Raw genomic sequence first — 15743 nt, 5'->3', positions numbered from 1 at the left:
CAAAATGATAAGTTTTTTTCATAAGGCAGACAATATATAATGTAAATGATGTATATGATCACATACATTTCATCAATTTTGCCATATTCTCTGGGGTAGCAGCAAGTACAGATCTCACGCACACTCAAGAGTAAGGAATTACACTAAAGTATGAACACCAGTAGGTACTGATCATGGGGCCACTTAACAGTTTATCATAGGGAATCTATATATTCTGTTTGTTTTTGCATTTTAAAAATGTTGCTATTTCTGTATTACAAAGCTGTAGTCATCAAGACAGTATGGTATTGGCACAAAAAGAGACACATGGACCAATGGTATAGAATAGAGAACCTAGAAATGGATCCACAGATATATGGCCAAATGATCTTCGACAAAGCAGGAAAGAATATCCAATGGAAAAAAGACAGTCTCTTTAGCAAATGGTGGTGGGAAAACTGGACAGCAACATGCATGAGAATGAAACTGGACATTTTCAAATACCATACACAAAAATAAATTCAAAATGAATGAAAGACCTAAATGTAAGATAGGAAACTATCAAAATCCTACAGGAGAAAACAGACAGCAACCTCTTTGGCCTTGATCCACAGCAACTTTTTACTTGACATAGGCAAGGGAAATAAAAGCAAAAATGAACTACTGGGACCTCATCAAGATAAAAAGTTTCGGCACAGCAAAGGAAAAAGTCAACAAAACTAAAAGGCAACTGACAGGATGGGAGAAGATATATGCAAATGACATGTTGGCTAAAGGGGTAGTATCCAAAATCTATAAAGAATTTATCAAACTCAACACCTGAAAAACAAATAATCCAGTGAACAAATGGGCAGAGGACATGAATAGACACTTTTGCAAAGAAGGCATGCAGATGGCAATCAGACACATAAAAAGATGCTCAACATCACTCATCATCAGGGAAATACAAATCAAAACCACATTGAGATAACACCTCAGATCAGTCAGAGTGGCTCAGATCAGTCAGAGTGGCTTTAATTAACAACTTAGGAAACAACAGATGTTGGTGAGCATGTGCAGAAAGGGGAACCCTCTTGCAGTGTTGGTGGGAATGCAAACTGGTACAGCCACTCTGGAAAACAGTGTGGAGGTTCATCAAAAAAATGAAAAATGGAATTACCCTGCAACCCAGCAATAGCACTTCTAGGAATTTATCCAAAGGGGACAGGAGTGCCGATTCAAAGGGGCATATGCACCCCAATGTTTATAGCAGCACTGTCAACAATAGTCAAAGTATGGAGAGAGACCAAATATCCATCAACTGATGAATGGATAAAGAAGATGTAGTATGTATACACAATGGAATACTACTCGGCAATCAAAAAAATGAAATCTTGCCACTTGCAACACTGTGGATGGAACTGTAGGGTATTATGCTAAGTGGAGTAAGTCAGTCAAAGAAACACAGATATCATGTGATTTCACTCATATGTGTAATTTGAAAAACTTAACAGATGACCATAAGGGATGGGAAGGAAAAATAAGATACAAATAGGGAAGCAAACCATAAGAGACTCTTAAATACAGAGAACAAACTGAGGGTTGATGGGGGGTAGGGGATTGAGGGGGGTGGGGAAAATGGGTGATGGGCATTGAGGAAGGCGCTTGTTGGGATGAGCACTGGGTGTTGTGTGTAAGTGATGAATCACGGGAATCTACCCCTGAAGCCAAGACTACACTGTATGTTAACTCACTTGACGATTGAAAAAAAAAAGTTGCTATCCATTAAAAGTTAATTGGCTAAATGTAAGATACTTGACGGTAAAATACACATATTGTCATTCAGGGAACTAAAAGGGAGATCACAGATGACTGTCACATGGTGACTATCACTGCTACTTTTTTCACATGTGTAGAATATTTGAAATAATCAAAGTGCTCTTTCTATAATCAACTCACAAAATTGCCTAGTTTATTTGTTCCTCTCTTTCTGTAGACCTATATTTTGTCACTTTTACCTTGCCTACCTCTCTGTTGGTTTCATTTTCGTTCTCTGTATTAAGAATCTTCACATCATTTGGTGGTTGGTGGTGGGGGTTTTGGGGAGCAGAAAGGCCGTCTTGGGTCCATTACTGCTAGTGAGTCATGAAGATCGTTCTGTGTTTAAAATACATAACTGTAAAAAAGTAAAAATAAAAAAAAAATATGTGTAATCGTAAATAGGATAACTTGAATGACGAATAACTGAAAGTATTGTGAGTTACATAACACAAAAATAGGTATTGAATCCCTCTTTCCATAAATTAAATTTAGCTTGTTATAATAAATATGTTGTAATGAATTTTGTTTACTGGGCACTTGCTGGGGAACTGTACCGGTTTACTTTTACTTTAAATGTGTGCTGCATCTTTATTCTTTGTATGCAGCTATGTTTCCTTTTGTCTTTAAGCCATATTAATTTCTACATTGTTGGAAATTAATGCTAGTGATGAGAATGTAATACTACAAAGGTTGTAGTATTATAGAGATTCATTGTTAAGCAGTGAGGTGCAAATATTAATAAGAATTTTATGATTATATCGAATCTTTTATCCATTTGTGTCCTCTTAAGATGTGTAAATAAGTATTGTTCTTTTTAGATACCATTTGATGTACTAAATATGCTATAAGACATATTCTGGGATATTTAATACATATGTGATGACCAATAAAGTATTATCATAGGTACCAAGTGTGCTTTTCACTTTCATAGGAGAATTCAGAATTTCTAGTTTATATCATTTGTGTTTATAATGCATAATTTTAGGGGATGTGGAAATTATACAAATAGATTTTTTTGTTTCCTTCATATGATTTCCTTTTATGTTCGCACCATTTGCTTATCTTCAATGGATATTCGCAAGTACACAAAACATTTGTTAAGCACCTATTATGTGCCAGGAACTATACTGGATGTAGAATATTGCATTATCATTCATAAGTCTACTTTGCCAAATTTTTCAAAGAGAACTAATGCTCATCTTGGTTTAGAGATTTGCCCAAAGTGTCATAGCTAGAATGTACAGGAGCTAGTACCTATAGGCAGATGTCTCTTCATGTGGTTCTATGTGGCTAGTGGTGTAATAAATGATCACTCTCAGAAAGAATGCAATCTTAAATTCTTGTTGTGAATTTGTATCCTAAAAATAATAAACATATGTTGAATACAAGTATGAGTAGTCTAAAATAACAACTTCATTAATTTTTTCCCATTTCTGCTTACAATTACTTTAAATCAGATATCAAAAGGATTAGTGATTTAACCAAGTAAAGGGAGTGGGACACGGGATGGAAGAATACCTAAAACTGAGCATAGAGTGTTCCAGAAAGACATTTGCATCATTGAAGATGAGAAGGGGCCTTTCTGGGGACACAGGAAATAAATCCAGGATGGTTAGAAGAGAGAGAGAGAGCAAAGGCAGGGAGGCTTAAGTGGTGACTGGAGAGGTAGGCGAGCTGAGGATTAGTGGGCTTTTTAGGTCATGTTTAAAGATTTTGACTTTATAGTACGATCAGTTGGGAGCTTTTAAAAAGCAACAGCATCAGATTTGCATTTTTCAAAGATCACTCCAGGTACAAGGTGAAAGATAGATTATAGGTATTCATTTGATGATGTCGGGAGATGACTTCACTACTGATAGCCGCAACTACCTGGGTGGCCCTCAAGAACATTATCCTTAATGGAAAAAGTCAATCTCAAAAGGTGTCATGCTTATAATTCTATTTATGTAACATTCTTGAAAGAATGAAACTATAGAGATGGAGAATAGATAAGTGGTTGCCAGGAGATAGCTATGGGGAGGGTGGGGGCGGATTTGAATACAAGGAGGTGGCACAAGGCAACTCTTTTGTGTGATGGAACAGTTCTGCTTCTTGAATGTGACAGTGGTTATACAAATCTATACCTGAGATAAAATCTCATAGAACGTAAGCATGCACACATAAATGAATGCAGGTAAAACTCTCTATATAAAGCCTGTCTGTAGTCAGACCGGTACAGCCATGTACCAATGCCATTTCCTGGCTTTGAGATTATACTGGAGCTATATAAAATCGTGTCATTGAGGGAAGCTGAAGGAAGGGGTTGTTCTTACTATTTTTGCTACTTCCTATGAGTCTATACTTATTTCAAAATAAAAAGTTTCATTTTTAAGACTATTATAATAGAACAGGCTTTTTAAAGAATGGGAACAGTGATGAAGAATAAGTAAAGCAATGTTCTCAGCACATCAGTGATCAAATTTGCAAGTCCTGTTATGAATATTTTGCAGTGAATCAAGGCAGTTGATGATAAAGTACATTTATTGGACAAATACTAATTGAGCCTCTCCTCTGTGTCAAGTCGCTGAGGATGGTCAAGCAAAACAGCAACAGTCTGTCTTCATGGGGCCTTTGGGCTACTTGGCCTGCAGAGAGTGTTACACAAATTTTGACACTCTTCTACGTTAAGATCAGGTTGTATTTCCAAGAGATCAGGCTCCAGGCAGAATTTTATCACTTGTGGACTCCTAAATTATATGGACCGTCTACAATTTTGAATCCAAAATAGCGTGATTTTGTTCATATTATATATTTCTTTTTTTTAAAATTTTTTTTTTCAACGTTTTTTATTTTTATTTTTGGGACAGAGAGAGACAGAGCATGAACGGGGGAGGGGCAGAGAGAGAGAGGGAGACACAGAATCGGAAACAGGCTCCAGGCTCCGAGCCATCAGCCCAGAGCCTGACGCGGGGCTCGAACTCGCGGACCGGACCGTGAGATCGTGACCTGGCTGAAGTCGGATGCTTAACCGACTGCGCCACCCAGGCGCCCCATATTATATATTTCAATATTGACTTAAAATGGTTCTTTTCTTTCAAGCCCCCCATTTTACTTTCAAAGCTAACTACTAATTTTTTTAAATGTTTTGAAATATCTTTTATGCTCCCAAATCTGATCATCTTAAAATTTGAAATACCACAGAGCAGGCACATGATTTTGAAGTAATTTTTTCTTTATTTATATTATTTTTTGTCTTAAAAAATAATTTCCCATTGGAGCACAACTAACAATCTCAGTTGTCTTTTCTAAAGCTGGGTTGGATAAAGTGGGTGGTAAATTACTACGGGGGTTTTAAATGTCATTCAGAGACTGAGGTGAAAAAGATAAGCTTTATGATTTTATTTCAGGCTGGCCTATCTTCTCTGTTACAGACTCGCAAAAAGTATTTCACCTTCATAAGTTAGATGGCTGTTGATAATTCTCCTGAAAGAAAGTTGATGGCATCTTGGGATAACCTGAATTTGATTATAATAATGTTATATTATTACTGAAGGTCTATCCTGTGTCAGTAATATCAAAGTAAACATAGAGATCCACATTGTTAAAGATAAGGAAATTTTGACTTTCTGGAGGATTAATTTGCCCAAAGCCAAATAACTAGTGATGATGATCTAATATTTGAACCTAAAATCAATGCTTTTTCCAGGATACCACTGCCTTTTACTGTATTATTAATACAATAAATGCACTGTTTTATGAAGTTTTTGAGGTTTCTTCATAGATCTCTGAAAATGAACATAATTGTTTTCAAGAAGAAAAGTATCCATTTTATTTACTTTTTTTCCCTAGCAGTTTGGAATATATGTGTGATGTGCATGTATTTGTGCAGATACATGTATATTTTCTTTCTCTGTTTTAATAGAAAAACCTGAGAATCATCATCCTGTGGGCAGATTCCCCCTAAGCAATTTGCTTCTCTGACCTACTTATCACTACCTATGGAGTGCACGACTCCATCCTCTTAAATAATAATAATAACCAGGAGAAAGCAAAATCAGGAGGTTTTATTACTCTATTAATTTGGAAGGTGATGGGTAGGCATGGTTGGCATGATGGTTGAAAGAAAAATAGTTTGGTGCATAAATGAGTGAGGAGAAGCTGCTAAATTCTCAACGTGAGGACTAGTTGAAACATTTGCTTTAGATGCCCTGAATTCTGTTCCTCAGTCTATAACAGAAAATACTTTGGCCTAATCATTCAGTTGCCTAATTCTCAGTTCAACAGGGCTATTTTTACCCTTTCCTTTGTTAAAAAGCAAAATTTAACTGAGGTAAAAGATCTAATTGGTTTTATTCAATGATTTCATGAGTTGGGCAGCACACCATCTAGGAAGGGGCTATACAAAGTAGAAGGTTTTTGTAGACAGAAGGGAACAGGAAAAGGAAATTTCTGGTGAAAAGTGGAATATTTTAAGCAAGGTGACCTTCCTATGGGGAACAGAAAGAGTCTATCAGGGCAGGTTAGTCATTACCGCTGACCAGGTATTTCCAGACTAACTGGTTAAAGGTTACATTCCTAGGAGCTGCTGAAACTGCAATTAGGTTAGGTTTTTAAGTCTTGGTTTGCTGACTTGGGACTTAGCACAATGGACTCCATTTTGAGTATATTGCCTTTTTTTTAAGACATTTATTTTCAAGAGAAGTAATTATAAATTAATAGCATCTATTTAAATATTTAAGTTTCTTGAGTCTATATAGTTTCTGGCAGTTGTAGTTTGGCTTTTGAATATTGTGTATGTAAAAATTTGAAACTGTTGTATATCAAATCTTACAAAATGTAATCTGGAGTAGCTGATCAAATTATTTAATCCAACTTTATCAAAATGTCAATGTAATTCAGATATAGTAGTATATATACATAGATCTTCAGAAAATTCTTTTCAAAATAAAGCATAGATATTTATTCCCACTCACCTAACATGCATGAATGAGTACTCAATGTATCCCAGGTAGTATATTTGCATGGAAACAAAATAGAATGTCAAATTTCCCTGTACTCAGGAAGAATTGTAGAGTTTAATTGCGATTTTGGCAGATAGACTTAATTCATATATCAAGTCTTTAATCTATATGTTGATTAGTAAGTCATTTAGAAGGCTATCCAATATGGTTGTGGCTGCATTTGAAATTAATCATTTATATGCCAATTACACAGCGGCCTTCCTTTTTATTATTTAAATTATGTGAAAAAATGGACTGTTTCCTGGACTCACCAGTGTGAGAGAAATGATGGGCATGGTGAAGAGCCACCCTTTGATTTTCTACAACTGATGATAAAATTAGATTGCCCAACCTGTAAACTCCTTGAAGAGAGGGACTATGTTTTATGCAAACTCATATGCCCATTCTAGCAGCTAGTTGGAACTCCTATTCATGGCACTCTCAGGTTAGATGAAAAATCAATGCTAGAGTTTTTTGGAGGGGGGGTGGGTTAAGAAATATTTCAAGATACTTAAATAGCAATGTAATATCCTTTATTTTTCCAGACCGTAAACATAAACAAAAACAAATAACCAAGAACAGTAGCTATCCCATAGTAGAGGCTTACGTTTTATCAGTTTCTTAGAAACTTGTGCAAAGGTAACAAGGACAAGGATGTATATATTTTTCAAACATCTGCAATAGATCAAAATTACTAAAATTGCATTCCTTAAAAAAAAAACTTGAAGCGTAAATGATGAACGCTTCTTCCCTGTTCACTTGAATATTTCATTTCCAAATACAGAGGATAATTTTGTTTTTCTTGAATTTATTTTAACTTTATGCTTATAAATAAATCATGCATAACCCTTCTATTTCAGTATCACTTTATCTTTGTAGGTAAACTACAATTCACAAGTTAATAATAAAACATATGTCACTGCAAATCTCAGGCAATAACTCCAGTAACTGGATAATAATGATGTCAAATCTGGGGGAATAAAACATAATATTGAGGCTAGAAATAAGGAATTATTCTAAATCCTAACAGCAATTCAACTACTTCCCCTTCTTGAATGTTTTACTGGTCGTCGAGAAATCAGCAAACTCAAACCCACTTGAACTGATTTCCCCAGTTTGCATGGTTTTGTCACCACCAGGGTTTACTTAATATTCTCATAAATTAAAACTTCTAGAAGGTTTACAGTAAAGAGCACACTGAGATGCCTCTGTTGATTATAATTCAGGAGCCCTCAGGAATATTTTTATACAGTATGAGATCAATATGTTTATGTGGTTGTTTTAAGTTTAAATAAATGATAATAATTGAATGGAGCTAGAGAAGAATTCACATGAGAAGGACTAACTCTCCTTTTGTTAAATCAGTTCAATTCAGTCAACAATTATTGAAGGCCTACTATGTGTCAATGAGGATCATCGTATCCAGACCCAAAAGCCATCACCTTCTCTATCAGACCCCGTGCTCTCGTGGGTATATGTGGATCCCCACAGCATGCTGGTCATTATCATCGTCACCAGCACCTCAGATGTATGGCCACATAAACACTTGTTCTTCCTACTCCTGCTCTTCGCCCATTCAGTTACTCTTAACCACGGCAGTGTAAGCAAACCTAAGTCGGATCATGTCACTGCTCTGCTCAGAACCTTCCAGTGAATTTCCACACCAGATAAATACCAAAGTCCTCACCATACCTATAAATTCCTATGTGCTACAGTCCCCACCACCTTTCTGGTCTCATTTCATAGTTGTTTTCCCTCACACACATTCCTCCAGCCACACTGGCCACCTCACTGTGCCTAGGCCTTTAGAGAGGCTGACTCTTCTAACTGGAAGGCCCCCTGTTATTCCTGATTCTCAGTCCGCCACTTGTCACCTTAACAACAAGTCCATGCCTGACACCCAGTTAAAACTTGTAATTGCCCTCTCCCAGCACTTTCTATTATTTTCCCCTGCTTTGTCTGTTATTTTTATCCTTAGTACTTTTTAATATACTGTATATTTGAATTTTTTGTCCTGTTTATCTCTCCTACTAAGATGTAAGCTTCATGAGGACAGAGATTTTTACTTTTTTTGTTTTTATTGTTCACTTCTATGTCCCCAGCATTTAGAATAGCACTTGGCACATAGTAAGCAATCAGTAATTTTTGGTTGAAGCAAGGAATAAGTAAAAATATTATTACTGATAGTAAATATTTATTAATGTATTATTCACTGTCATTTAGTTTGCTATGTACTTTAAATCCATACTGCCATTTTTTTCTCAAATAAGTATATATATTACCTCCATCTAAGTGAAAAAAAAAACTAAAGCACAGAGAGTATTATAATTTGTTCAAAGTCACATCTCTCTTAAATGATTGAGTATTTATCTAAGTGTGTTAAAAGAAGACATTTCTGTTATTATAGGGTTTTACCAACTTTAAGATTCTCATGATTTCACCTTTTAATATTTCATAAGCTGGAGTGCACCTAACAATTGAAGACATGTCAGAGTTTAATTAGAGATTTTTTTATAAGTGGCACAAAGAATAATTGATGATGTTGTACATTCAACAAAATGCAGTATATTAAAATCTTCTTGAGGGTGGTACTCTTTGCTTTGCCTCTGAATCTTTGGTGCCCAGCACAATGTGTAATATGAGACAAACACTACCAAATGTATACCAAATGAAAAATATAGTTGGTGTATTTCTCTTCTATTTCCTATCATTTTCAGTAGCATTTTCTGTAAAAGCCTCTTAGAGGGGGCATCATGAGAGCAAGGAACATGATAACTATATTCAACATTGTATTCCCAATACAACTCCTGTCACATGATAGTTGATAAATAAATATGGATGGAATGAATTTACCTTGTAATTCCTAGAACTGAACTCTCTTATAGGCACATAATGTATGCCATATATAATACTTAAAAAAAAAAAAAGGACTTTAAAACTCTGTCAGATAACATAGATACACAAAGGTTTGGGAGTGAAACTATTTGTATTTAAATGCTGGCTTTATCACTTATGGACTATGTGAAGCTAGGAAATTCACAAAACCTCTCTGTACTTCCATTTCGCATATAAAGCATTAGCACACTGCCTGGTATATAATATATGCTCAAAGAAAGCCAACTATTATTTCACATTATTATTTGCTGCTTGTTTACTATCTACTTGAATGCTGAACGATGTATTAAATTTTGTGGATTCTACAGTTTTTTTCTCAGCCAGTCCTGAATCTTTAGGAGAATTAGAAATGATAAACAGAAATTAGCTCAAAGATGATTACTTCCTCTATTCTTAACAGCAGAGGGTAGGCTGCTTTCTTGTGGGTCAAGTTTAGGCTATCAATGTTCCCTCCAGGTTAGTATGGTTAAGAGTGAGGTCTCTCTAACCATGCCTCAGTTGTTTTTCTATTCTTCTACTTATGAACTTTTAACCTTTGAGAAATTACTGAATCTGTTGGTGCTTCAGTTTCACCATCTGTACAATGAAGGCAATTAATTGTACCTCCTCACAGATTTGTTGTCAGAATTAAATGGGCCAATTCCTATAAAGTGCTCAGAATAGTGCCTGATCCGATAATAAGAGTTCATTAAGTGCCCAAGAGGTCTGAACCATAGTAATACCAATAAAAGTACATGTGAGTGGTGTTTGGGACAAATTAATTTCCACATTCATTAAGAATTTTTACATATGTGTTTCTGTTATTAAATTTTGTCTGCGTGGTTAACACCACCACCGTCCTAATGAAAAGGGAAGGATTTTGATGGACTTGGTTTGGACTTTGATGGACTGACTCCTGGTTCTGTCACTGGACAGTCTATAAGCTTGGGAGAGTTACTTAATTTGACTTCTTTCATCTCTGAAATGAAGGTAAATATATCTACCCAAAGATTGTTAGGAGCACTAAATCAGAACACATATAAAGCATACAACATAGTTCCTGGCATAGTAGGACTCAATATGTAGCAGATAATTTTAATAGGTTGCCCCTAAATCCCATATTTTAGCTTATTATTTTACATAATAAGTCTATTACAAATTCATGTTTAATTAGAACAGATATTTTCCTCTATTTGCAATAAGAATGATAGGCTATGAAAAAATCAGAAAATGTAAATAGATTAAATTACAAAAATAAATATTCCTTCACATGGCTGATAATTTGTGGAATTTCACTATCTTAAGAGGCCATTGAGCCAAATATAATGAATGGATTCTGAAGAGAATTGTATAATTTCATGACAGATAAAACTGATGTTTCTCTTTAAAAACTAGGTATAATCAAATCAGCTGCCACCAACTGATATCCATGGAGACCAGGCAGAATTTCTTTCTACCCAGAGCACTACACAAATAACCAAAAGCCACTTGGAGTATTGTTATAGTTTTAGTTTTCTTATTTCCTATATCAAACCCTTGGGAAGATTTCTTCAATAACTGACCTTGGATTTAAATAAATACTTGGAGGGTGGGGAGAAGGAAATGTTTCTGTAGTTAGCCAAATGTTATATGTTGGAATGAAGTTAACACAGATTAGAAAAGGGAAAACCATGAAGGGGGATACATATCTTAGACAAGAAAGGAAAAAATAAAGGCAAATCAGAAAGAAAGTTCATGCACTTTATGAGCAGAAGGTAAACATTTCTTCTACTGTGAAGTTTAATCTTCTGTTTTAAATTTTATAGTTTTTTAGAAGATGCCTGTATTACTCTGCTAGGGCTGCCATAACAAAAATCACAGACTAGGTGACTTAAACAACAGACATTCATTTCCTCACTGTTCTGGCAACTGAAAGTCCAGGATCAAGGTGCTGGTAAGTTGGTTTCTCCTGAGGTCTTACTCCTTCACTTGGAGATGGCTACCTTCTCACATGGCCTTTATAGAAAGTAAATCAGTTTCCTCTAATTCCTCCATGTTTTTATAATAAGCTATCAAAATGAGCATTCTGTGAGCATGTCTCCCTAGTATCTCTTCCTCCACATTTAAGGACAACAATGCTATTGGATTAGGGCCACACACTTATGACCTCATTGAACCTTAATTATCTTTTTTAAAGTCTCTGTCTCCAAATGTAGTTATAGGTGAGTTAGGGCTTCAATGTACGACTTTGGGGGGAAAAATTAACAATGTCCATCCCAAAAATAATAAATATGGTTTGTGATCAAGAGTAGTAATGTCTTTTTTAGAATCATTGTATTTACTTAAGTCCCTTCTTAAAGCATATGATAGACTCATGGTTGTGGAATGCATGAAACAATTCAGAATGTCATTTTGATAGCTTATTATAAAAACATGGAGGAATTAGAGGAAACTGATTTACTTTCTATATGTTTAATTATGATTCACTTACCATTTGAGCCTATGTTTTCTCATTTATAATCTAAGGAATTCATAGTTATAATTATTCTGCAATGAATTCAGTCAGATAATAGAGATAAAGAAGGACATTGAAAAATGTAAAGCACCGTACAAATATTGGTGATTTTCACTGTTTTCCATGAGTGTACTCCACAAACTATAACCTGTAGTAATACTCAAAATAATATTTATTCCTTTCAAGGAAATTGAAGGAGACATAAATTAAACAAAATAAACCAAAATGTAAGAATGAAATAGACCGTGGGCAATATATTTCAGTAAACAGGAGAATTGAAATTTTCCTCTGGAAATAGGTTAAGTATGAGGGAAATTATTAATGTGGAGTTTAGTTACTTTTATGAAAATGCTAAGCTACATAAATACAATAAACACAATAGCAATGACAAAATAGTAACGAAAATTACCCAAGCTTGATAAAGTGTTATATGCAGATAGTCACTTGCACTTATTTTCTTTTATATTCTTTTAAACTTTCCCTGATACACAACCACAGGAGGCACTTAATAACATAGTTTTATTAAAGTAGCTACATTATCAGGTAAGACTCAATAACAGGATCTAGTGAAAAAGTGTCATATCATTTCTTCCTTACTGGAAGATAGAAGAATACAAACTCCTGTGGCTTACGGTATGGGCTGGAGCTTGGCCAAAGTGTGCTGCTATGACTCTTCAGTGATTCTACATCTTTCTTTTTTTCAGTATCTACAATAAGACAGGTTCTTTCTTGGGCACTGGTGATGACATGTATATCACTAGTACTTATTCTGCTGAAGGATGGCACTGAACAAAACTCTTGAGAGTCTTACATGGCAGTAAATGGAATAGAAGGGTTGGGGAATCAGGAACAGCTTTTAAATCTGACTTTTGGGGCGCCTGGGTGGCTCAGTCGGTTAAGCGTCCGACTTCAGCTCAGGTCATGATCTCGCAGTCCGTGAGTTCGAGCCCCACGTCGGGCTCTGGGTTGATGGCTCAGAGCCTGGAGCCTGCTTCCGATTCTGTGTCTCCCTCTCTCTCTGGCCCTCCCCCGTTCATGCTCTGTCTCTCTCTGTCTCAAAAATAAATAAACGTTAAAAAAAAAATTAAAAAAAAAATCTGACTTTTATTCTGCTGAAAGTCCAATGATATGAAATGGCCCTGCTTGTATACATCTCTCTGCAGCACAGTTCCAAGGAAATAAGTTCTATATCGATCCTGAACATTAGTATGTTTGTATTAAACTGAGTCCTTGTGATGTACTGCATAACAAATCAAACTTTTAAAAAATCTCTTTTATTGGTATCATTGCTTCACAAGAGTGTATTCAATTTAAATATGAATGTTGTGAGATAGAGTCAATTTGGGGAAGAAGAGTTCTTGCTCCTTTTCATTTGAGTTATCTGGTAATTTTCTTAATGATAGCATTAAAATGCATTTATAAAATAACTTTTTTAGCCTATCAACTATAAGGACTCTTAATGACCCCATTTGTTATTTCCCTCTATTTATCTTTTTTTCCTTTTTTGTGTGACATTTCAGAACTGGACTCTCCCCTGCCTCTTTCACCTATCCCTGATAGTCATCTATTTTGACTAAGACCTAATTTATTGTAAGTCAGACAAAAAGCTAAAAGCTGAGGAAGTAATCGTGTATAAAACATATTAGTATATAACCTCATCCTGGTTCTTTGAAAAGGTCCTTTGGTGGAGATGGCATCCAAGCAATCCCCAAAGGCTAAACAGAAATTAGCCAGGTGGAAATGGGAGCAGGAACACTGCAGCATGTGCAAAAGCCCTGAGGCAGAAAGAACAGGGTGCAGTTGGGGAATTACTGGTAATTTTGTATGGGTTAATAGTAGAGCTGAAAGATGAAGAAGCATTACAAATGAGCTAGAGAAATAAACTCATGAAGGGCTTAAGGCACGAAGAAAAGGAGTCCAATCTGTGTTCAGAGGGCAGACAGAAATGATTTAAGGGATTTTAATCTGGGGAGTAACACATTTCAATTTATACCCTACAAGATGCCTCTGGCAAAAGGTAGAAAATTATTTCAATGGGATAATTTTAGAGAAAAATAATGAACATTGATTTCCATTATGCTGTGCTATTGTTAAGTACCTTTTGGTGTGATACTGTAGTCTTTAAAAATCTGAAATCCCAATCATTTAAATAGGATATATATATATTAAATCTATGCTAAAAGACAAATCTATTCAAAATTGGCAAGTCCAGAGTCACAGCAGACAAGCATCTTGTGATAATGTGTCATCATTCCTTTCCTATGATTTGTGTGATTGAGACAATAGGCTGGTCCATGTTTTCGCTACATGGGGTATTGTGCAGTTTTATCAGGGCAAAAATGTTTGCAAAACGAATCTCCTCCCTCATAGAGCATTGTATGCTAATTAAAATATCTAAATGAAAAGAAATTCACTCATTTAGAAAGCATTCTGGAGTATCTATGTAATTCTCAAGAAACTACAAATGAGACATGGCATTTTTTAAGTTGAAGGAGCCAGAAAAAATACTTGGCGTTAACTTTTAACTATTGCCTTACTATTTTATCAAGTAATATAAGTTAAGGAGAATTTTTCCATCAGCCAGAAAAATTTGCACGAAAAGGTTCTTGTATCCCAGCCATGACACCACTGACATGTTATTTTTAAGACTAATACTTAATATTATTAAGAACAATATTATTTAATTTTAATATTAATTTATTTTAATAATATAATGTTAAATACTATTTAATTTCAAGTTATTAATATTTCTTAGTTTTATTTTTCTTTTGAGATATTTCAATAAATTTAAATGCAAACAACATACATTAGACTCACGTTTCTACTATTTATAATTTTAAGAATTCAACTTTAGTTATGTTGCTAAATTTTATATTTGAATTGTGTTAAATTGTGTCAATTTTATTTTATGAGTTCTGAATTTTGCTTTTGCAAAAATAGATACTGAAACACCAGTATTGCCATTCTGGTCTAGTATTGCTTTCACTGGCAAAAAGGTTAAAAGGCTATTGTATTCATCCACTGATGATGGTGGGGTGAATGCAGATAGTGGTGATTGGGGAGAGAGAAAAGTAAAAAAATGAGACAGAATCAACAAGACTTGGCAGTTTGGGGAATATGGCATAAATGGAAGAAGAGGAAAAAAGATACCCTCTCTTCCTTTATGAATTTTGAGTCAATGAATTTATGAACATTACATTCACATAGAGAAAAAACACAAGAGAAAGAAAGAAAGCTGCAAAGAGGAACAGAACAGGCAAGACAGCTAGAAAAATAGCATCACATCAGAAAATGCTACAATTTCAGTGATTAAACGTTCAGGAAATCCATACCCCCTTCCCACCGCGATCTCTGTCTTGTTTGGGGAAGCTTTATACGTACTAAATACACTGTGATGGATGTGGCTTCTCTTCTGGGATAGCAGAGTCAAGTTGATGACATGTTAAAGACGGCAGACAATGAATGACAAACATCTGGAGGCTTAGCACAGGACTCCCTGAGTTCCATAACCCTGAGCTACTTTGAATCTGGTTAGAGCCGGTGTCCCTAGGTTTATTGCAAGTAAGTGAGGTTAAGCGTAGTTTCTAACCTTACAGTGAGGAATGCAATGTATGTAC

General features: G+C 35.2%; 1 protein-coding gene across 33 annotated transcripts in view; it reads left to right on the top strand.

The window, feature by feature from the left end:
- The window catches only part of ADGRL3 (adhesion G protein-coupled receptor L3), an 829205-nt gene that overhangs the window by 650363 nt on the left and 163099 nt on the right, over positions 1-15743 (top strand). The window lies entirely within an intron of this gene.

The sequence above is a fragment of the Neofelis nebulosa genome, chromosome 3 (assembly GCF_028018385.1).
Source record: "Neofelis nebulosa isolate mNeoNeb1 chromosome 3, mNeoNeb1.pri, whole genome shotgun sequence".
Classification (NCBI taxonomy): domain Eukaryota; kingdom Metazoa; phylum Chordata; class Mammalia; order Carnivora; family Felidae; genus Neofelis; species Neofelis nebulosa.
This window is presented reverse-complemented; position numbering and strand designations above follow the sequence as displayed.